We start from the raw sequence: 22221 nt of genomic DNA, 5'->3' as shown, positions 1-22221 counted from the left end.
CAACAGCTTGAAGCACGCATGATCTGCAAATTCAGGTGTACCTCACTTGGGTTAAATCAGGACCATTAATTAAATTTCTTTTTATAGAAATAATAGGTTTGGTTTCTACTCACCAACGGACACCTTGGTGACGTTTTGATCGTCTTATTGTGGTGTATAACTGGTGTTTCAGCAACAGAGGGTTCCCTGTGTCAGGCCATTCTAGTGTGTTTATTTAACCAATGGTTCTGTTTGGGTAATATTAGCAGGTAACAAACAGGGTGGATGCACATCCCCAATGCAGCACAACACATGCATTATCACACAATCACATTACAAGGATAACCCATCCAGGTGACTTGTAACAAGTGGTTGGATGCATGGTTATGTAGAAGGTGTGGTTTTTGGACATCTGGAAATTCATCATTTACAATAATTAGGACTTTCTTTTGTATTTTGTTCACATGGACAGTTGATCAGGCACTGCACTATTGTTAGCAGCATTCTTCAAATGCACAATGTAGACAGTTGTTTATTTATACACTAATTAGTAACTTGCATTACAGACGCAAGATGTATTTTCCTTTACTGATATATTGACCTGCATGTTGGAGCAGCATGCCACGTTTAGCCACGCAGGCGGTCGTGTGAATCTGCACTTCATAACAGACACGAGACTGATCTTTTCTTTCTTATTTACTGATTTCAACATTAGCGCGGCATGTCACGTGTAGCCACGTGATTCTGGCCGTTGTCACATGACAACAGTACGTTTACGATCTTAGACGGGCTTCATATCAGCCACACTGGCTTCACGCAGTGCGTTCTACGTCAGTTGGCATTCAAGCCAGGGACTTGGGAGCAGTAGTATTCAAGTAAGTTAGGGGCTTTTGCATTTCATCTTCCTGGAACTTTTTTCTGTTTTAAAGGGATTCTTGAGGTTAGACTTATACCGTGCTCGTATTGTTGTTGCAGGGGAATATATTTTTCGTCCCAGTGTACATTTACCGTTCAGAACTAACGAGAAGACGTATATTTCGTCAATGCTCAGTCATGTTCATGCAACATCGTTGAGGGTAACTGTTAGGCAGAATCCTGTGCAGTGCCCTTAGGGACCACTACACACAATTAAGACTACAGGTGGCAATACCTTTGGTACAAGCCTGTACCGCTTTGTCAGAGTGGTAGCAGTGGCGGAGCAGCCAGGCTTATCTCAAGAGTATATGAGCAGTAGCAGAGATTACACAAAGGGACCACAATTACTGTGACTCAAGCAAACACTGACTCAAGGTTTCAGGTATAAAAATATAAGTACATTTATTTTTAAACCATTCATTATAAACACACACTTCTATTAAACTTAAACAAAAACCACACGTTAAATATACTACAACCAACCAATTCACTTTGTACAGTATGTCTCAAGGTAAGTACCATGTGTTTGAATGAACCAGTGTTACGAACAAAACACGTTACCGCGAATACGATTGCAATTTTTTTTTTTGACAGTTCGGTCTACTAAATAAACGCGTATCCGTGACATGAAATGCTACTGGGGTAAAACACACTTAGCACCTGAGATAACCAGAGGGAGTTGGAGGCAAAAATCACAGGCAATATTTTGGTTAGGCAGACAGAACCGAGAAACACTCAGAGACAGGAGTTCAAAAGTCAAAGGGCCGGAGCCAGGGTCAAGTGACACCGGAGGCCTGTTGCCGAAGATCACACAGTCCGACAGTTCACGATTCAACGTAGCCAAAAGTACTTCGATATTGTCAATGTTCGGAAGCAAAAGCTATAAGAAGGAGGGAAGACAAGGGCAAGCCTTGGAGATGAAGAAAAGGGGTTCACCCAGTTTCCTCAAGCAGAACACAGTACCTTATTCCAATGGTGCAGCTGGTGTCCTGGCAGTTGTTCCTGTTAGTTTCCCGCAGACCCACGGTTCCTGGAGCTTCGTTGTGAAAGACATCTGAAGGGGGTCAGTACCATACAGGGATGAAGCCGGCAGCAGCGACAACGGATAAAAGGTGCGCTCCTTAAAAACAGGAGAGGCTCTTCAAATGGCTATCCGGACCACTACAGCAGTGTGCAGCGATTTCGACCAAGGAAGAGGATCCTCTGGCTGTGGAAGATGAGCTGGTTATCCCCACCAGGCTCAAGGGAAGAAGACTCCGGACTGGATCTTCTCTTAGGCGTTGAAGGGTAGATACTCGGTATATTATTCGTTTGATACTCTACCCATTTGACATGTGGATAACGGGCAGATAAGATAAATGGCATGCCACATATCTCATAATCAATGTGGCTTATATTCAAATCCAATTAAGTTAATGTTAATAAATTTCAATTAACAAGCCAATTAATCAATCCAAATACTTAGTTAACACCACCACACTCCTATATGAAGTGGTGATCAAATGCTCAATGTTTTGACCAATGATTGTCACTAGTTTTTGTGTAAAAATTCCTTTTGGGCAGAGAAAAGAGGCTTCAAATCCTTCAGAAAAATATTTTTATTCCTAACCACATTTTCACCAGTGTAACAGGCCTCAGGAGTTTTAAAATGCACTATTTTCCATTAGATGTCAAAAGAATTTGTAGGAGGTAACCTCCAAAGCCCCAGTGAAGTGATCTTCTGAAGCTCTGATAATCTATATTCCAACAAGTATATAAGACAATATCACCTTGAAAAGCTAAAACATATTTGGACCCCAATTCCCGTAATGACTGGGGTACTGAGACGAAGAAGAAAAACAAGGAGTCAATGGGGAGGTTAAGCGTGAAGTGCATTCTAGTTGTCTAAAATTGAATGAACTGTGCAGGACATTTAAAACTGAAGGTTACCAGCAGCAGGAGGATCAAAGAAGAGGAGAGAAGCTGCAGAGTACACGTAGCAGGAAGCAAGACCGGTGACAGAGTCAGTTCATAGCAGATCAGCCGCTGGGAGAGCAGTGAATGGCTACCTGTAGCAGGTTTGCAGTGTTCTAGACCAGAGAGGAGAATCTCTGGTAACGAGAAGGTGAACGGTGCGTAGCGGGGTGCGAAGAGGAGAGGACATGGTGGAGAAGGGAGCAAACGCTGCCGCGAGAACCAAACGTAACTGTTCAGACAGGGAAGCCAGCCCCTCGAAAGACGCTTGCAGCAACAGCACGGTTTACCAGTGAGTCAGCCTGCGAGAGAAAGGGGCACTGGGATGTGAAGAGACATTAAAGAGTATTTGAAGAATACCTTTGAATATCGAATGAATAGACTTATAAAGAGAAGGCAAATATGGTACAGTTCTCCTGACATGAGATGTCAGTTTGGGGAACCTGGAACCAGCATTGCCATAAGCCAAAAGTCTTTGGGAGAGAAATACAGAGGCAAATATGGTGCAATTCTCCTGACATGAGATGTTAGTTGGGGGAAACCTGGAAACCACATTACCATAAACCAAAAGACATTGGGCCTCATTACAGGTCAGGCGGTCCGGAAATAACGGTGGCGTTAAACCCGCCGCCACCGTTGTTTCCGGACCGCCTGATCCCGACTCCTGCAGGCGGTAGGTGATGTTCCCGCCAGGTTTGACCTAGCGGGTTTAACACCGCCCGCCTGCAGGCGGACGAGGAAACACCGGCAGCATTACGAGATGCTGCCGGTGTTTCCATGATCCCCATTCCCATTGAGTCCCATGGAATGGGACTCAATGGGAATGGGGATTTACACCATTCCACCTCTGTGATTCCCGGAAAACCGGGGTTGTAATGCCCCGGTAATTCCGGGAATCACGGAGGCGGAATGGTAATACGAGTCCGGCGGTAACCAGGCAGTTTTACCGCCTCGGTTACCGCTGGACTCGTAATGAGGCCCATTGTAAGAGAAATAAGGATGCAAGAACTGTGCAGTTCTCCTGACATGAGATGTCAGTTGGGGGAAATCTGGGACAAGCGTTGCCAAGAGTCAAAAGAGATTGAAAGAAAGGTTGACAGACAGAGCTTGAACCAACCCTCATATGAAATATCTGCATGGGGGAAATTGGTGCAAGTAACCACTGACGTCAACAAGTTGTGCTATTGAAGAAATATGATTGTGTGAAACCTAAAGTGGTGGGAAGATTGCAGAAATACCTGAAGAGTATCAGGGAGTGATCCTTTTTGGAACGGGATACCTGGCAGGAGAATATACCAGGAGATCTATAGGAGTCAAAAAGGAGATCTTCCTGGCCGGAGAGTAAACTAGGATATCTAGAATTTTTTAGGTAAAGAAATTGAGAAATTCCTAGCAGGGAGGTAGACCAGGAAAGGAACAATTTTATGAGAAACATTTGGTTTTGCCATCCTGAGAAAAGTGTTTTATGAAGGAGACATTTGGTTTTGCCATCCTGAAAAAAGTGTTGCTATTCTGACCACAATATTCTATGGATGAGACATTTCCCTTTACCAAAGACGACGTCAGGGGTTGCCAGAGGTCGCTTGAGTGACCTCTGTTGATTGGCTGGCAATGCCTGTCAATCTCTTGTAACCTCTGGGGGGGGGGTGAAAATTAGAGGGGGCATGGCCACAGCTTCCAAGCACGGTGCCACGTGTGCTTGGTTCCACAATTTTGCCTCGCCTCACACAGCAGCATGTGTGTCGTGTGGTTCACTGGTTCTCCCTGCGCATGCCTGCCGATGAGCATCCAAGCTCCAAAACACGGTAAGTAATACGGCGAGTGAGTGAGTAGGTCCAGGAGAGTCTAGTGTGGGGATGGTGGTTCCAGTCCTCCTCGTCATGTGTGCTGCAGCCTGCAGAGCCGCGCCACCGGCCGCCCACTAAGACTGACAGGGCAGGTCGGGGACTGGTGAGTGTGTTCTTAGTGCTGGGTGGTGGGTCCTCCTCGTCATGTGTGCAGTGCTGCCGTTTGGTCACGGGCCGCTGCGCCTGCCAGCAGCCTGCAGGGCCGCAGCCACCCAGGCAGTACTCACTCCTTGCCCGGCCCGCATGCACCTGTGTTACTCTGGTGTTCCTGCTTGTGGTGATCTGTGTCCCTGGTTGCATTGATTTGTGTCGCTGTTTGTCCTGCTCTCTGTGTTCCTTGTTGATCAACTTTGTATGTGTAACTTTATTACCAGTATGCAGGACAGGCCACGAGATAAACAGGTGGCCGATTGATAGCTCCTTCGAGCGACATCATCGCCTGCAATCTGTCCCCATGCATATGTTTTCTTATTAATTAACTTGTCATGGGGTCCATCAATATCCCATTGTGGGGTGACACAGGAAAGGGGGAGGGGGTGCAGATGGGAATTGCACTGTCGTACATGCCAGGGACCCTGCACTCTCTGCATAAACCCACCCTGACCCGGTGTGCGAAGATGTGTTAACTCGAGAGTGTATTTAAGTTACTCACTGCTGTGCAGTGGGTCAGATGTGAAAGTCCTGGGCTCAACTCTCGGCATCCGTGTGCCCCTGGGCACATTGCTTCATCCCCTTTCACTTTGTTCGCTGCTCAAGAGCATTAGCCGACAGGGGTGGCACTGGCCTGTAGGGAACTCTGGAGATTTTCCCAGTAGGCCTCTGAACCCTGGTCCTCTCTTGTGTGACAACCTATTTTATTTTCTAATGTTCTCATAGGGAAAGGGGTGAGGCTTGTTGAAAATGTATTATATGGGACCACTGTGAACATTATTTCCAGGGCCTCTTTTGGTTCCCAGTCCACCCAATGTTAGCTGATTGTGGTGCCATGTGAATATCTGGAAATTCACACTGTTACCTTGGACTACGCTTACTCTTGTTGCAAATGTATCATTTATAATTCACAAGACATGCAAGTCCAGCAATGTCTTCATGATAATGTATTGTCAGAGGTTCCCGTCACTGTTATTCGATTAAGCGCTTCATTGCACGGTGCATTTACCAACTCACTTGCCTCATCTGCTCTGTAAAAATAAATATTATATACATGCATCACAGAAAGTTGCAGAGTTTGGGCTTGAGAGAGGGTGACAGAGCACCTATTCCGGGATAGACAGATCTGTCAAAACCGTGACGTCTCATCACCCTGTGGGAACCTGGGGATCGGTACTTCCTGGCCCGAGGGTCGCTGAGTACAAGGAGGAAGATGCAGTCTTGATCTCGGTTTTCTGGATGGGAGTATAATACCCACCCATCCTTCAAACGTGTGATGGACAAGGCAGGTTTGCATGCAGAGTACTCCAGTACTCTCCTTTTCAGATTTTGGGTAAGGCTGCAGCACTAGAATGGCAATGCAGAAGCACTGCGTAAGTGGCATAACAGGTTTTCAATGTTGGCAATCAGGTTTAGTAACACACCAAACTGCTCCAGACCTTGTGTGGTATGATGTGTACCTGAAATAAAATAATTATACTTGAGCTATACAAGCACTTTGAAGAGATACAGAAAAATGATCAGGTAGCAGTATTTGCTAATGCACTAATCAAACCGAATTTAAACTCAGCTCTAGGTTCTGAAAGAGATGGAAACAGGAGACGTATGGCTTTTTTGTGCAGTAGTAATGAAGTCCATGAAACAACTGCAAACAGTAAACACAACACTGAAGGCAACTTGTTGATTCAGAAGAAAATGGGGTAAGTGCCAAAATCATTGAAGACTTGTGATCATTGAAGGGTGTTGCAGAAGAATGAGGCAGGTTAACAGGAAAGAATGATTGCAAGATTAAAGTAATTTAGAGACAGGCATGAAAACACAAACAAACACATTCTTGTTCTGACATGAAAAGCAACACGTCCGAAAAGATTTAATACCCTCCTAAGGGCTGGAGGACCCTCACAGGGAGCCGTTGGAAAACCTGCCAGAGGTGCTCTGTCCCGGCACTCTGTGTAGCAACTTCACCTTGCGCCCATTCCATTTATCTACTCCAGAGCCACAAGAAGGTAACACAAATTGGCAACGCTAACAGTTTGGGCTTTTGTGTAGGCATGGGAAAGGCACTGCCCTAGTGGTATTACCTGGCCATTGATGGTAGCAGGTGCAACATGGTGAGAGTACCCAGGCATCTAATAGCAGTGCCTGGCAAATGACTAATACACAAGCCCAAACAGTTGGCTTTGCCAATGCTTGTTTTAACAGGAATTTCGTGAAGGACACGTGTTAAGACATTTTTCATTACACCAGTAGACGTTTACTACTCCAATTAAATCATTAACTCTCAGAAGACTGCTTTGAGAAAACACTGGCAAGCACTTTGATGGTAACGTTTGATGGTAAGGCTCAAAGAGTTGCCATGACGAGCTCTTTTGGGCGGGGAGGGACAGGAAGTGTGTGGGAATGGCCTCATGGATTAGCATGGCCATGGGGCAGTCAATGGGTGGGCAAATAGCCAGACAACACCTACAAAATTTGCGTTCCCCTAATATGCCATTTCTCGTTCTGTACTCTACATGCCAACATTCTCCATTTCAGTACGGAGACACTAATTCAGTCCTGGTTTTAGTTTTACATTCTGTGATTTGTAGTCCTGGGAGTGTGATATTGTATGTATAGTTGTTCTAAATGAAGTGCTTAAGCATAAGTGCTATATAATAAAACATTATCGTTTGGCCTTGGACGTCTGCTTGCATTCACAGTGATTTGGTAATAGGGGCCAATACGCACTGATATTAATGATACATATGGTGATCAATGTTCCCTCTAAGCTGTGCGCATTTGCGCTTGCCCAGCTTCCTTCTGGGTGCCGCTCAGAAGAATTTTAGCAGCGCTCACAGACAAATCCCACCAATTCACAAAGATTGAATAAGGCACAAGGCACAGCAGATACCTAATATTTGCTTTCTCATAAAATAAAGCTAAATTGGACTCACTAGTCTTGATATTCTGATCTAGCCTATTTGAATTGCCCTACTATGCAAACGTGACCTGAAAAACATAAAAATCCAAAAAACAGAACACACATACAAGAGGTTAAAAACGAATATGAAAAAGTGCCTTCACAAACAGAAGATATGGCTAAGATATGCCTGCAAACATTAACCAAATAAGTTTCCCGCCCCACTCATGACTCCTATACTTGACTCTACCACACTTACAACCTATGACTCTAGTCCGTCCCAGGCCACATTCAGATATTACCAGACAACCATGACTATGCCTACTGTGGCTCTGCAAAAGGTTACCAGACATGCACCTACATCCACTTGTTTTCTGTTTGTTATAATATGAATTATATTCAAGAACAGGAATTTCTGCTACTCATGGTGCCTTAGCAAAAGCGTCACCCAGACTATGTAACCCAACGGTCAGCTCAAATATCGGATACTGACTGTATGTAAGCAGGCTACTTGGATGTGTATCTTCATCACATCGTTCCTATTCTTTGTACATATGTCACACACACACTTTCTAATGCCCCCTTGCAAATGCATTATAAAATTAAATATTGATTTGCCCTCTAAAGATTTTGAGTAGGCAAATGCCATGTTCACAGTCTCCTACTTTATCATTGTTAACATTATACGTGGAGAGCAACACTGCACATCATTTACTTGATCTGCAAGGAATAAGGGGTATGGACTATGCCTGGCATTATGTATACATAGTATTAGGGCAATGGATATTCAGATAACTAGAATGCTTTTTACACAGTCTGCATCCTTTTCAAGTTTCAAGTTGCCATGGGGCATAGACCTTAACATCTCATATGGTAATTCACTGGTATACAAAAACAGTTTCACTGAGCGCTTGTATAATCCTACCCAACAATTTGAAGGTGAGGTATGTTGCAAACAATGTTGTATTCACTTCATACAATTGTGCATATGTAGATTCATGACAGTTTCTTAAAATGCACATAATGTCATGGTGAGGCTTTAAATATGCAAAATACTGTGGGTATGCAAATATCCCTGTTAGTGTTTTACTACTACAATCCCCCATTTTTTACAGAACCCAGTCTATTATTGGAGGCTAGAACATGAGCCGGGGAGGGGTATGGTTCCAAGGGCAAAGGAGAACTCAACTTTGTGGTGAAGAACAAATCAGCAACTTTCAAAAACCGAATCCGATATTTTGGCAGTACAGTACAGTGAAGGAAATGTGTTTGTTTGGTAAAGGATAGGACACACTAGTAACAGTCTAGGAAATTGTACCTTCTGTTTTTTTCTATTCTCAGCTTGCAGAGGGCTTTTCAATATAATCATGCATTTGTTTTTATTGCCTCTAGCATTCCCGTGCATCTTGTTGAAATGATATCCGTGTATTTCAGAAGAGGGGTGCCTAGATAAAGAAGAAGGCATGCAATCTGTTGTACCTGTGAACATTGCTACTATTGACTTTAAAGGCAAATATAGGTGATGTTTTTCAACTGGCTCCTGAAGAAACCTCAGTAAGGCTCTTGTTGAATTTTATCTAGGCTGTTGTGAAGGGTGGGCAAAACTATAAGCTGCATTATGTGCCCTGTCTTTTCATCTCCTATCTCAGGGTTACAAGTAGGGCTATGATACGATTTTACTCCATACTTGGAATCAAATGATTTTTCATGGAGGAAGAAAATAATTAGCTTTGGCAGTAGGGATATTTCATGCTTAATAAATATGTTCTTTCCCATTAAAATTCTTCTTGACATCGGGCAATAATATTATTAGAGCTCCTATTTATGCCACTGTTCTGCTGGTCACTGATTCAAAACAATATCACTGGAACGGTGTGAATAGAAACAGGGGGAAGGCTCCTATATGTGCATGGTTTACCATTTTTGTTGGGCACATTTTCCTGTTTTTAGAGAGTAAAAATGAATGACTTGTTTTGAGTAAATACTGCACAAGTCACAGGACAACAAAGTGGCTAGTAAGCAGAGACCCTGGAAGTCTGATCAGATTCTGTGATGCAGTTATTCTGATGCAATTATCACTCTTACACAAATAGAGGCATGTTCTCCTGGTCCTTGAATTACTTCATTAAAGTGGTATATGAACTTGAATTGGCTTGTTTTCTTAAACATTCCTTTTAGCTGCCATTATTCCATTTTCTTTCTGAATTATTTGACAACCACATCAGTGATGAGCGATATTTGTTTTTTGTAAAAAAAATATGAGTGTTTTATTTCAAAGGCATTAAACACTTTCTGCATTGTCTCCGAGCAGTGTCAACAAACTAATAGCCACAGCTACACATATTGATTATCCTGAGTATACAAATCGATTTTGGTGCATACACATTTGTTTCTCTGCACTGGAGTACCTTTGGTAGGTACTATGCCATATCATGAAGTCTTGAAGTGGTTGTTGAGCTGTCCTTATAATCGCATATAAAATATTTATTTTAGCCTATATAAGTTTGAAAAAATTGGTGTAAGATGCACCTTTTACACTGATTTGTAAAGAATTGCAGTCGTTGGGAAGGGGAAATACCCTTCCAAACTCTTGTGAGATGGTGACTCACTGAGTACGGATGCTCACAAAGTGGCTTACCTCGTTGTTCAGTTGCGCACATGGAAAATAAAGTGTGCACGAAAGCTAACCATTCACGCACTTAGGGAAAAATAATTAGAGGGAACATTGATGGTGATCCATTCTTGTATGAAATGTACATCAATTTACAGGGTTATCATGACCATATTGTTCGTAGTGTACTTAGAAACCATGCTATGTGATGCCACTCCCTGTGATGTCACATGGGGTGTGGTCAAATGATATCACTTCCTGTGATATCACTCTAGGGGGCGTGGCATTATGATGCAACTTCCACGACCCTTGGCATGTTGGTGACATGATGTCCATGAAGGGAGTCAACTCCTGAATACAATGCCCTTATTGGAATTAATTATTTTGAACTTTCACATTATATTTTGGATTGTAATCAGAAACCAATTACCTTGCACATTTTTGTAAATGCTAGTGTGTGTTTCAGATACAGTTTGGACACAAGGTCAATTTGCTTTAGTTTTAGTTTCATAGGAAGAGACATTCTCATTAGGATAAGGACAGATAGACCTTTATCCCACTCTTTTAGATTAAAAGAAAGCAAATGTTGAGAACCCTACAGCTTTGTATCCGTCTCTCATCTATGACCCCTCACACCTATGAACTGTAACAGTTTTAGGAAAATATCTTATTTTCTTGTGAATTAATCATTGTTTCCAATGCCTCCTTGTCGATCTTAGGCATCACCAAACAGCCCCTTCCCTCCACCTCTGGCTGTCAGAAATAGTCATTGTGGTGCCTACCCGAGTCAATGGAAAATTAACCCAAGAGGATAGTGTTCACTCTCTGTTGAATCAGAATTGCAAAATTTCATAACATTCCTGAAGAATAAATTCACAACACAGTAATCAATGCCTGTGGAACAGTATTGCTGCTCTTGTATGCTTAGGAATGCATCATTTGCTACTAAAGATCCCAGAAAATCCCCAGGCAGAAAGAATCCTGAAAATCAGTGCTCAATTTTCCTGTCCAAACATTTGCATTACATTTTTAAAAGATATTTTGCTCAAGAACCCAAATCCCTTAGTAATGTTTATTCAGTCCCATGTATTTTCTGAACAACTTGACTGGTCTTATGTGTATAAAAGTGTCCTACTGACCACTCAATTTCCACAACATTTCCTGTAAACAACCACTTAATGTAAAATGAAGTTATAGGCCTTATTATATTTGTAATTTGTGTTGCAATAATTGATATGTTCTTTCAAAACATTTATGTTGCTCACCATTTCATTTGATATGGATATTTTGCTCACTGCACACAAAAGGTTGGGGACACCTGCAGTAGATAAACAAGCCAGTCGAAGAGGACAGACAGGCATGGGTAGCGCCACCAATGCAGATGGTTTTAAGAGAGTCAACAGTGGAGGAGTTGACGGTGTTGTGGTAGAGATCGTCGACATGGTCATGATCTACCTTTTAGTAGTGCTTGTTGACGGGGTCGTCTTCGTGGATGTGAAAGGGGTTGTGATCCTCGGAGTCTGTGCTGGTGGGGACGTCATCGCTTATTTACTTCATGAAGAGGAAAGCCTGGCCTGTGTCAGAGATATGGACGTTTCTGAGATTTCTCTGTCGCCTTTGAAAGCGCTGTCATCCCTGAAGAAAACCCTGTGGAGGGTGTCATTGCAGGAGCCTTCTTCCTATTTCATGACACCTCCTCATGCAATCTAGCCCTCTTGCTAGAGGTGGTTCGCTGAGCAGTTCTGCCCTACTGAACGAGGCATGACTTCGTACCGAAGCTGAGTCAGAGGCCAGGCTCCCCCTCCCCCAAGCATCGTCAAGCTACGCCACCAACCTCCGGTGGCAGTGTACTCCGAGACCCCCGGCCGGCCCATAGAGCCGAGGTTTGCTCAGAAGTACTTTAAGACGAGATAGCTGCAACCTTGAGATGGATGGGGGTGCAGATTCATTACTCCAACACCAATCAATAAGGACAACTCAGTGGTTTGGCAAAGGGAGTCCGTTTAATGACAAGTACAGAAAACAGGGAGTCATGGATATCAGCAGTGATGCGATCGGCCTTCTCGCTTAATACTCCAATGAACTGCATACAAGTTGTAACATTTATACTCAAAACACATCGCTGACGTATAACACTCAAAAGTTAATGTGCAATTCAATTGGTTAGGAAAATTAACTTTACTATAGGTACTATATCTGTATATGGTAACGGAGTGAGGGGATTGGGTAAACACTGTCAGGTGGGCATCTAAGCGATTCCTTCAAAAATAACTACTGTAGACGTCACTAAAAATACGTCGTCTCATTGTTTCTAATAACTATAGGACCCTAGATTATTTGGTCCATTGTGATTGGGTTGGCACCAACCCCATGCATACTTTTCCACCTCACTTAACAGCACGCAGAATGGTCGGCCAGGTGTGGGGTGCCCCTTAGTTACCCAGCCTTCCTCCAATTATGGTTACAATCAATCATCACTTTAGTAGCCATGTGTCAATTAGTTCACTGTGGTTGGCCTCGAGACTGCATCTTCGGTCTGGAAAAGGTCCGATATCACTGCCTGGTCAGGTGCCAAGCATAGGTGTGAACCCTCGCTTCTCCTTGCTCAGCTGGTCACATGATTCCTACACCGTGAATTTGTCTCTTTTCTCTCAATTTGTGTATTTGATTCTCATTTAGCCCGCCACTTGCCTACGTCTTCTTCTCTCAACCTTTCAGAGGCAGGATATTCTGTTCTCAGTTTCAGTTCTCAGCTACTGTTCGCCTCTTTTTTTAGTAGGACCTTGGCTTTCCTGGCACGAGTTGCTTCTGCTGAGTTTCTATTCAGCCATCTTCTCGTTTTGCTAAATATGAATCTTTCTCATTTGGCCTTTAGTGACCTGGGTTTATTCTGCTTTTTATGCTAAGTAGAAATATACTTATAATACTGTGCTTCGTTTGAGGTGCATTATGTATAATGGCGCTTGCTGCACTATTCTTCTACTAAGCATAGCAAGCTGCACTGTTTTCTTGTGTTTCCAAGCATATTTACAGGTGTAAACTGGTCAACTATGTTCATCTTGCTTACAGCTTTAAACGTGTTTGCATTTCAACATCATCCTTTTACTTTAAGTTCATGATATCCTCATTCATGGCGTTTCATCTCTGTGTGTCATTCTCTGGTTGTAATTTCTTCTATCTGCAAGTCAGTCTGGGCCCTTGTAACATCACCATTCGTCTTCCATGAAGACCTTTTTGGTTTCTTCCGGGACTGTACTTAGGCAATCTTGCACTGGGCAGAGCCCTACTGCGGCTCTCTGCTGGTTTATTTGCTCATCATACGCCACATATCTCAGTGTGAACGTTCCTGGAACTTCAAAATGGACGATTGGAGTGCAGGCTTTATTGGGGACCTCCTCTACATCAGTCTCACAGTATCTTGTTAGAAAACGACTGGCAGATATCACAGTCCTGGATGACATGATTTGGATGGAGGCAGTAGGGGCAGTCATTGTGGCGATCCTCCACGAATATGTTCAAGCCACACAGGACGAAGGCCTTGAACAGACTCCCTCTCTTGGTTTCTTTCCTAGCTGTAGGCCGCAACACTGCAGAGTAAATGAGGATGAGAAACTGCCTGTGAGGATTCCGCTGAATGGAACAACAACCAGATGTCGTCAGGCTGCGGATCCTTGAACCTTCATCATGTTTGAAACGTACGTAGATAAATAGAAGAAAATGTCACATTTTTTAGAGAGATTTTTCTGAGGACTCCTAACATGAAACGTATGGTAACAAATCTGAAAATGGGCTACGAGATCCCTTGCTATTGGTTGTGGGCAGTATTACCCAAAATCACTGTACTAGAGTGACTGAGGCTTTTCAGTTCAAATATAAACTGCTCTACGTTAGCGAGGATTCCCAGCATGACGACAAGGAATATTCACAGCATGTGAATCTATGAACTATCTAATGCTGGAGATTGAGAAGAATATCCTGTGTTGCAAAAAATAAAAATCACTTTTGAAACCCTGAACAAACAAAATGTAAATTGGGTCAGACAGATACCCTGGTGAGGCTATTGTGCAAAGCCTCCCATTTCCCTTTCAGTTAGATGTGTTTTTTCTTTCTAAAGTGTTAGGGTCAGTTAGTTGGATAGGATTTGGACTGAAGAACTTTATTTTGGACTTAAAAGCACCCCTTAGCCTTTATTTTGTTAGGTAGTGTACTTCACTCATATGGATAGGGCTAGTTAGGCGGTTTGACTCTTATTTTCATAAAAGCTCTTGAGAATGACTTCTAATCATCTAAATCATCAGAGTCCTTGTTCTGGGTCACCACAGGAGGTGCCATTGGCAAGTGGCAGAGAGGGGAACATGTCAAAGGTGCCACTTCCTTGACAGACTGTGTTGTGAATGCCTCAGTTGGGGTAATGGTTGGCAAACAGGAGACTATGTGCATGTTTAATAGTGGTGGTTGGTGGTGTAAGGAACTCATGGTGGCAACAGTAAAGAGACACAAGTGATCACAGTTCAAGGGTGTTTATTGAACTTTATAATGGGTGAGATAAACACCTAATCTAAACCTAAAACTAAGATGGGAGCAAGCCACGACCATCAAATAATAAGGCAGTCCGAGTGGTGTCATTTCAAAATAAAAAGGGCTTATATGTTAATGTTAAAGGATATTTGTACCACGCACTATCACCACGGAAGTGGGCCCCTGGCGCTCTAGCGGCTCTGAAAAAGGGAAGGGGGGGGGGAATTAGTGGGAATAAACTGGAAAAGTGCAAGAGAGCATTGATGTGCTGTTGGCTGCCTCAGCCGGTGGGTTCCGTTGGCTGTGTTTGGGGTGTTTTACTGTCAGTAGTCGTGTGCTGTTGTGCGAGTCTGTGTGTGGCTTGTTTTGTTGTTGCAGTGTAGTGAAGTTTGTGCAGATAGCTGTGTTGTAGGCTTGTGGTTGTGTTTGGTTAGAGTTTGAGAGGCGTATGCAGAGGGGTGAAATTGTTAGTGGATTAGTCCATTGGCAGTGCTGTCCGGAAGTGAGGCACTACATTTTTGGGTTTTCTCCAGGCGGGGTGCGGGAGCATCTCTGCATCTCTGTTCTGATCTGGGGCCTTCCCATACTCACAGTCCCTTTCACACATGACATCCACTCACATTCATGACCTTACCCAAGTTCGGCCTCGGCCACCTACGTTGACACCTGGCTGTATAGAGGCAGGCAGGCGTTTGTGCATCATTTCAAATCTTGCCCAGAGAGCATTCCCAGTCGAGTCTGTGCCCGGCATCGGCTAGCCAAGGCAACTCCATACATATGTGGCGGGTGGTTGGCATTCATCATCTTATTCAGTTGTTTATGCAGGCTATCGCTCCCAGCCCCTTCAAAACGTGGCACACGCCAAAGGTTGCAATTACATCCAGGGGTGGCACCTGCCTTCATTCACAACTTCATACGGTCAATGCCCATGCCAATGTCCACAACTTATTTCAAGTGTGGCAAGTGCTAAAAAAACCTATTGCCAATCCTTACCACAAAGTTACCAAAAAAGTGTGGGATAATTTTCACCAGAAAAGAAAGAAGTGTTCACAAAATGATAAATCAGGAAGTTATGGCTGGGTCTCCCTTCCCCACGTTTTTAGCACGGGACAAGGCGGGACTTCTGAGCACAGCACACTCCTGGACCTCTCCAGCACGAGGCTCACAATTCCAGTTTAAGGATACTAGAACCTTCAGGGGCCAAGTCTCTTTTCTACAAAGTCTCTTGCCTTAGAAGACCTGATGGATCAAAAGAATATACAAAAAAGTTCTTTCGGTAATCTTGCACCTTGGCCGATTGCTCTTCGCCCCTTGGAACTCCCTCTGCTTGGCTCGGATCCTCCTTGCAACTTGGGCCTCCCTCCGTCGGGTTCACTACGGCTTTCAAATGCATCTTGCAATATTCAAGAGTCTCTTAATGTCTTTAAACAACTTCCTATTCTGGACAACCCTTGGCCGGGTTCACTCTTGCCACACAATGTTTACAGGTGTATTACTCTTCACCCCAACTTGCAGGCATACCGCTGTCAGGTTCACATCTGCCACTCTCACAGTTCACTTTGCTTTATCACCATGCAGGATTTACTTGTCTTTGGTTTTCCCTTGGCAATGGGTCAGAGACTTTCGAGAGTACAAGGGATTTGACGTGACCCTTGTAGGACCAATCAGACACCTCATGCCACCCTTTCCTAGGGCCTTCTGGTACTTGTAGTTTCACTACACGAGGGCCAGCGAGAGTCCTTCAACTGAGCACTCCTATGGCACCTGACCACACTGCATATGGCCCTTCTCTGGGCTTTCTCAAAAGTTCAAACACACAAGTTCTTTGTTCTCACGTTGTTGCGTTCATCTAATATTGCCACTTGCAACCTTGGGCTCAAACACAATTCAGTTTCCCATCAGCTTCCGACTCACCAACTGTCTAGTGTGTGCTTGGTTTGCTGCTGGAATCAAGGACAGTACCACGGTAGCCAGCATGCCTCCCTGCCTGTTTTATCACTGCAGGAGGCCCCCTTGCACCGCTGACATCTGTTGCTCCACACGTCATCTATGCTTCCCATTCTTGTAATTCCCTTTTCGGATGCTTCGCGGGCCTGAGTTGAAAAGGGAAAGGGTAATTCCCCCTTCTTTGTCCCTCCTGGTCTCACCGCCTTTCTCCTCCATTTGAACTGGTTCAGTATATCGGTTTCCTCGTGCGTTCGGCTTCCTCGTGGTGTGCTCTCGTACTTTGCCTTTTATCCCTGTGGGGAAGATAAAGGGCCATCAGACATTTATGGTTATTGTCAATTGCCCGACTCTGCTGACCTGTGTGTTGGGACATATCAGGTAAACGGCTCTGGTGCTAGTCTGATGTCTGTTAGGGTGTAAAACAGTGTTTGTGTCGGAAAAGGGGGTGGTAGAGCTTCTAAGTAACCTACAGGGTAGGATGGGGAAAAGGTGTTACAATGAAGGGGTACTGCATCTCAACCTTCAATGTCACACTTCCACTCCCTGAAGACCTCTCATCCAGGTGATCCTCCCCCACTGTTCCATGTTAGGGAGAATTGTACCTTAGAGACCCCCAGCTCTTCTGCTGGACTATAGGACTTGTAATTTATAACCTGGAGAGAGGGAGACCCACACACATATTGTTCTGTAATTTGGACTCTGTTTCTATTGATTTTGGAATGTGAAACTCCATAGGCATCATCTTTACATTGTGACGCGCAGCACCTTCAGTGCAGTGGCACAGAGACGTCTCAGATTTCCCAAAATTTTAAATAACTTCTATTGGCGAAACTACTGTTTCCAAGAGCAGTGAAGTGAAATTGACTTTACCTACATTTTGTAACTTTCTAGACCCAGCACACTCTAGCTTACCATAGGGCGCTGGAGGGGTTACTTAGTATCCCCTTTGTCTAGTTTCTCATGTAACATTTTTATGTTACCCTTTCTACAATTAACGGCTGCTGGCAGTGGTTTACTTTTTACTACCATTGTGTGTTTTTATCGCGGGCTGTGTTCGCAGCTACAGTAAGGCACCCCATGGATGCTTATTCTGTCAAAATGGCCTGGTCTTTTTTCACCATTTCTTGTTGGAAAGGTCCTACTTGAGATTTACTCTGAGCGCCAAACCAGGTTTGGTCCCTTTGTTCATTTTGTCTTTGGTGGGATTCACAAGTGAAACCTGGCTCTGGCTCCAGTATGTCTGGCAGGGCAGGAAGTGAGGGAGGTGTCTGAACCTCCATGTGCTTAATCCCCTTGGTTAAATGAATGCACCTAAATGGGATTGCCAGCTGGCTGTCTTTGGAGGACAACCGCCCTGCTGTGAAAGCTAATCTGGAATGAATGGGAGAAACCTGCATAAAAAGGCAAGGCTTTTTGGCTTGGAAGGCAGAGTCGACCACTGGATAAAGGAATCCGAAGAAGAACTTGGAAGAGACGGCTGCTGCATCTCTGGGACCGTTGGTTTGCCCGGTGAAACCCTGCTGCCATGCTGAAGCTCCGAATACGCTTTGACTAGAGAAGCCCTGCAAGAACGACTCCTCCCCTTGGGTTGGTAGGACCAATCAACCCCTAAGTGAACTCATCTGGACATCCTCTTGGAGCTGGCTGTACTTCCGCTGCTGCTGCTGGAACCGAAGTGCCAGGGAGAGGAACACCAGATCGAGTGTATCACTTTTAAGTCATACCCCAGCCAGGAAGATCCTCATGACTTCCCTGAAGCAGGACTGATTAAGTCTGAGCCACCTCAACAGAGTGCTGGACTCCACATGCAAGTGTTGTGGTATCTGAGAACCACAGTGTTGCTATTTGCTATAAACGTAAGGAGCTGAAACCACAAAGTGCTGTGAATTGAAGTTTGCCCATTGCTGCTGCCGACCTTCCCACTGCAGTGCAGGAGTTCCCCAGACGTCCTACCTCTTGTCCCCACGACTGAGGCCCAGGAACAACAGGATCTGCAGAGCTGCACAGGAACAGAAGCCAGCTGGAACCATTTCTTCTAACCAAAGGTACTTTAAACCTAAGAGGACTTAGCTCTTGTTGTGCAGCCTTACTTGTTCTCAGTTGAGACTTGTCTTGGTTGCCATTGCAGAGTTGCTTGCAGCTTTGACCCTCACAAGCCTCCCAGCTTGTGGCCCTTCAAGAGAATCTCATTTCTACAAACCTTTCTAAAAACATTGTGCAAGACGTTTACTTACCTGCAAAGAAGATCTATTTAAGTCACCTCAGGGGGGGGGGAAAGAGGAGAGGGAGAGGGAGAGAGACCCCGACCCAATGGGTATCATCTGATTTAGAGGAACAGAGTGTGTTTTGAAGTATATTATATTTGTTACATGTTTCGCTCCCTTCTGAAGAAGGCTTATAAAACTGACTGTTAAATTAATAATTGTTTAATCAAGAAACCTTGAGTGTAAGTGTTTATTTGAATAACTGTCACTATGAAACTGTGTTACAGCCATACTGCTCACATTGACCCCTCTTGAGATAAGCCTGGCTTCTCAGCCACACTAGCAACCTGTGTAGTATAGACTTATACCAAAGGTTGGCTTCCTATTGCCAGGAGGTCAAGGTTGCTGTAGTCTCCCAAAAGGTACTTCACACAATGTTGCCTAACAGTCCAACCCCAGGAACTGTATTCAATAGCAATGGCCGTGTACTGGCCACCTCGATGACAGATCTCCAGGGACTAGCGGGTGAGACACCTGCAGGTTTCTCACAGTGGGGAGTACGTTCGAGGAGAGGGTGTGTGTAGGGGTGGTTGTGGGGGTGGATGGATAGATGAGTAGTCAAGGTATCCCATTAACTTGGAGAGTTTGGAGAAATAACTGGAAAAATGGTCAGAGTGTTGGAAAGGGAACATGGCTGTTTCATGGGCTGGCAGAAGCATAGATTGAAGAGTCATGGATAACTTGCAAGTATGGGAGCATTTAGAGGATTTATTTTTAGCAATCATAGGAAAGCAATGCATTTTCTGGCACAAAAACGCTTTAAACATGCAAGAAGGAATGGGTCCTTCACAATGGGGTGCTGCAGGGTTACAGTCAATTTAGGACATGTGGTTAGTGTAGCAAATGCATTTGGCTAAATGCAGGAAACTGGAGAAAGCAAGAAGTGGCTTCATGTACGAGTACAGAAGAGAAGTGGGTTTACTCCACTACCACAGGTGGCGTTGAAATGATATCCTTAACTGTTGGATCTTTGAGGAGATCCAGGGTTGAAGTCATAGGAAATGTAGAGTAAAGGCATTGTAGTGGTGCTAAGTAGGAGATGCAAATGCTAAGATGAAGTCCATAAAAGCATGCTTAATGGAGTTGGAGAGCTTTAAGAGTGAGATTACTATGGAGGATTGTGGCTTGTGTATACAGGTTTAAATGTGCATTTCAGAGCAGTTGAAGAGGTGGGAGAGTGGTGAAGATAGAAAGTAGTGAAGGTTTGTGGGCAGAAGCAATAGGGAGGGCAGGATAAATGACAGAAGATGAGGAGCGAAAGAGAGTTGTCCTAAGCATGGGTTGGCTGGTATGAAGGGTAATGAAAGAGTGGACTGAGCGGCCCATGTCCTGCTTGGGAAGTTGTAATCTCCCAAATGTATGGTTGGGATTGCAATGGGTAGAGATCTGATCAGAAGGTTGAGATTGTGGAATAAAAGGACGGAAGTGCCAGGGGGTTGGTAGATGAGGATATGGCCAGGGGAGTTGGCCAGTAATTTGTTTGAAGGGAGATGGGGTGGGGGGGGGCAATGTCAGAGGTGGTAAATACCTTGGCTTTAACAATCATGATGCCAACCCCACCACCATTATTACTGAGGCTATCAGGAGTCCATGTGCAATGCTGCACAGGAGGTAGTGTCTTTTGCGGTTGGAATCCAAATTTCCATGGTGGTCATGTACAAATGAGGCTGGTTTAAATGATAGTTGTAAGTAAGGACATTTATTGCAGAGCAACTGGGAATTCTAGAGTCCTGCAATGAGTTCAGCGAAGCTGCAAGAGGAGGTGGAGTGAAGAGATTTAGAGGGAAACAAAGGGTGGTAGATGAGATTGAAGTCAGTGTGGGTGGACTGGCTAAAGTGACATTGAATGAGGTGAAAATGGGCATTGAATGGAAGGGGAAAGGATAGTGAATTTTGGGAAACCAGTAAGGGGAGTCTAGGGAGAGCCTTAGTGAAGAGTAGGAAGAGGAATGTGAAAAGGAGGAGCTGTAGGAATATTCTGGGGGCAGGTACAGTGATTAAGCCAATAGCAGCAATGTGCATTGATTGGGCCAGTAGCAAACAAAAAATAAATGCACCTCGGCCATAGTCCACTTATGTCCATAGTTGTTGCATGTCCATCCAAGGACGAGACTGAAAAAACATGCACATTTATAGTGCAGTGTCCTAACCTGCAATGCTCCTCCCTTCGGCTATGGTCACCATACTTTTCTCATGCACCCATACAGTGAATAACGTATCTGACTAGGAGTACAGTAGCCACAAGACACCTTTACATACTTCAACGTCCCATCCCCTTTCCTCCATACCTGTGGGAGATCCCCATGGAAAAGAACCATGAAGGGAGAGTTTATGAAGTACTGCCAGGTGAAATTGGGCATCATCTCCTGAAGTGACATACATTGAGTGAGGTTTGCAGAAAGATCAGGTTCAAAATAAAATGTATGTACTTTGCACATTCACATTACATTAATGGGAATGTGGCTTTAGAAACTGACGAATCAAGGGAAATCGTCCCTTCTCCCCAAGGAGAAGAATCTGCCCCCTTTGGGACTAAGGAGGTGAACCCGCAACGCAATATCCTCCCTAGAGTACAGTGACAGTGGGATCCCATTGGGGCACAACCTCCTCTGTGGACAAGGACTGCCAAAGCATGTATTCCCTTTAACCTCCCCCCAGTGCAAAGTCCCAAGCATTCATTGGATATATGGGAATTGAGCAGGGTAGGTGCAGGGCCCCTTTAAGTTGGATGGCTTGGTCTCTGACTTACCTTGATTACAGCCTCATGGCGAAACCACGGTTTCTTTTTTAGCGGAGTAATTGACCCAGAGGTAGGTTGTCCCGTGTGTGTTTTGGATGGAAGCTACTGTAATGCAATAATGCATTCTTATCTGTTGGCTTATGGAAAGGTCTGACACCCAATGTTCTGTTCTCAACATCTTCCTTAATGGTCAGGTCAAGGTAGTTTATCATCCTGTTCTGCCTAGCGTTGGTACATTTCAAATGAATAATGAATGTCTTACTGATTAATCCACTCAACAAATTCTTCAGCTTCGATGTTACTCCCTGTCCATATAATAAGCACATCATCCATGCACCGACGCCAAAGGCTGTACCGACGCCAAAATGTGTTTTGTAGGGATTAGTCTCACTATATAT

The 22221-nt window shown here is 44.3% G+C and overlaps 1 long non-coding RNA gene across 1 annotated transcript; it reads left to right on the top strand.

Moving 5' to 3' along the window:
- The first annotated feature begins 794 nt into the window (after window positions 1-794).
- On the top strand, window positions 795-9980 carry LOC138503186 (uncharacterized). The gene is made up of 3 exons (XR_011279579.1): window positions 795-854; window positions 6415-6544; window positions 9136-9980. It is a non-coding gene; the product is annotated as an uncharacterized lncRNA (long non-coding RNA).
- Window positions 9981-22221: the final 12241 nt, after the last annotated feature.

This window comes from Ambystoma mexicanum, chromosome 11 (genome assembly GCF_040938575.1).
Source record: "Ambystoma mexicanum isolate Mex_15411 chromosome 11, UKY_AmexF1_1, whole genome shotgun sequence".
Taxonomy (NCBI): domain Eukaryota; kingdom Metazoa; phylum Chordata; class Amphibia; order Caudata; family Ambystomatidae; genus Ambystoma; species Ambystoma mexicanum.
This window is presented reverse-complemented; position numbering and strand designations above follow the sequence as displayed.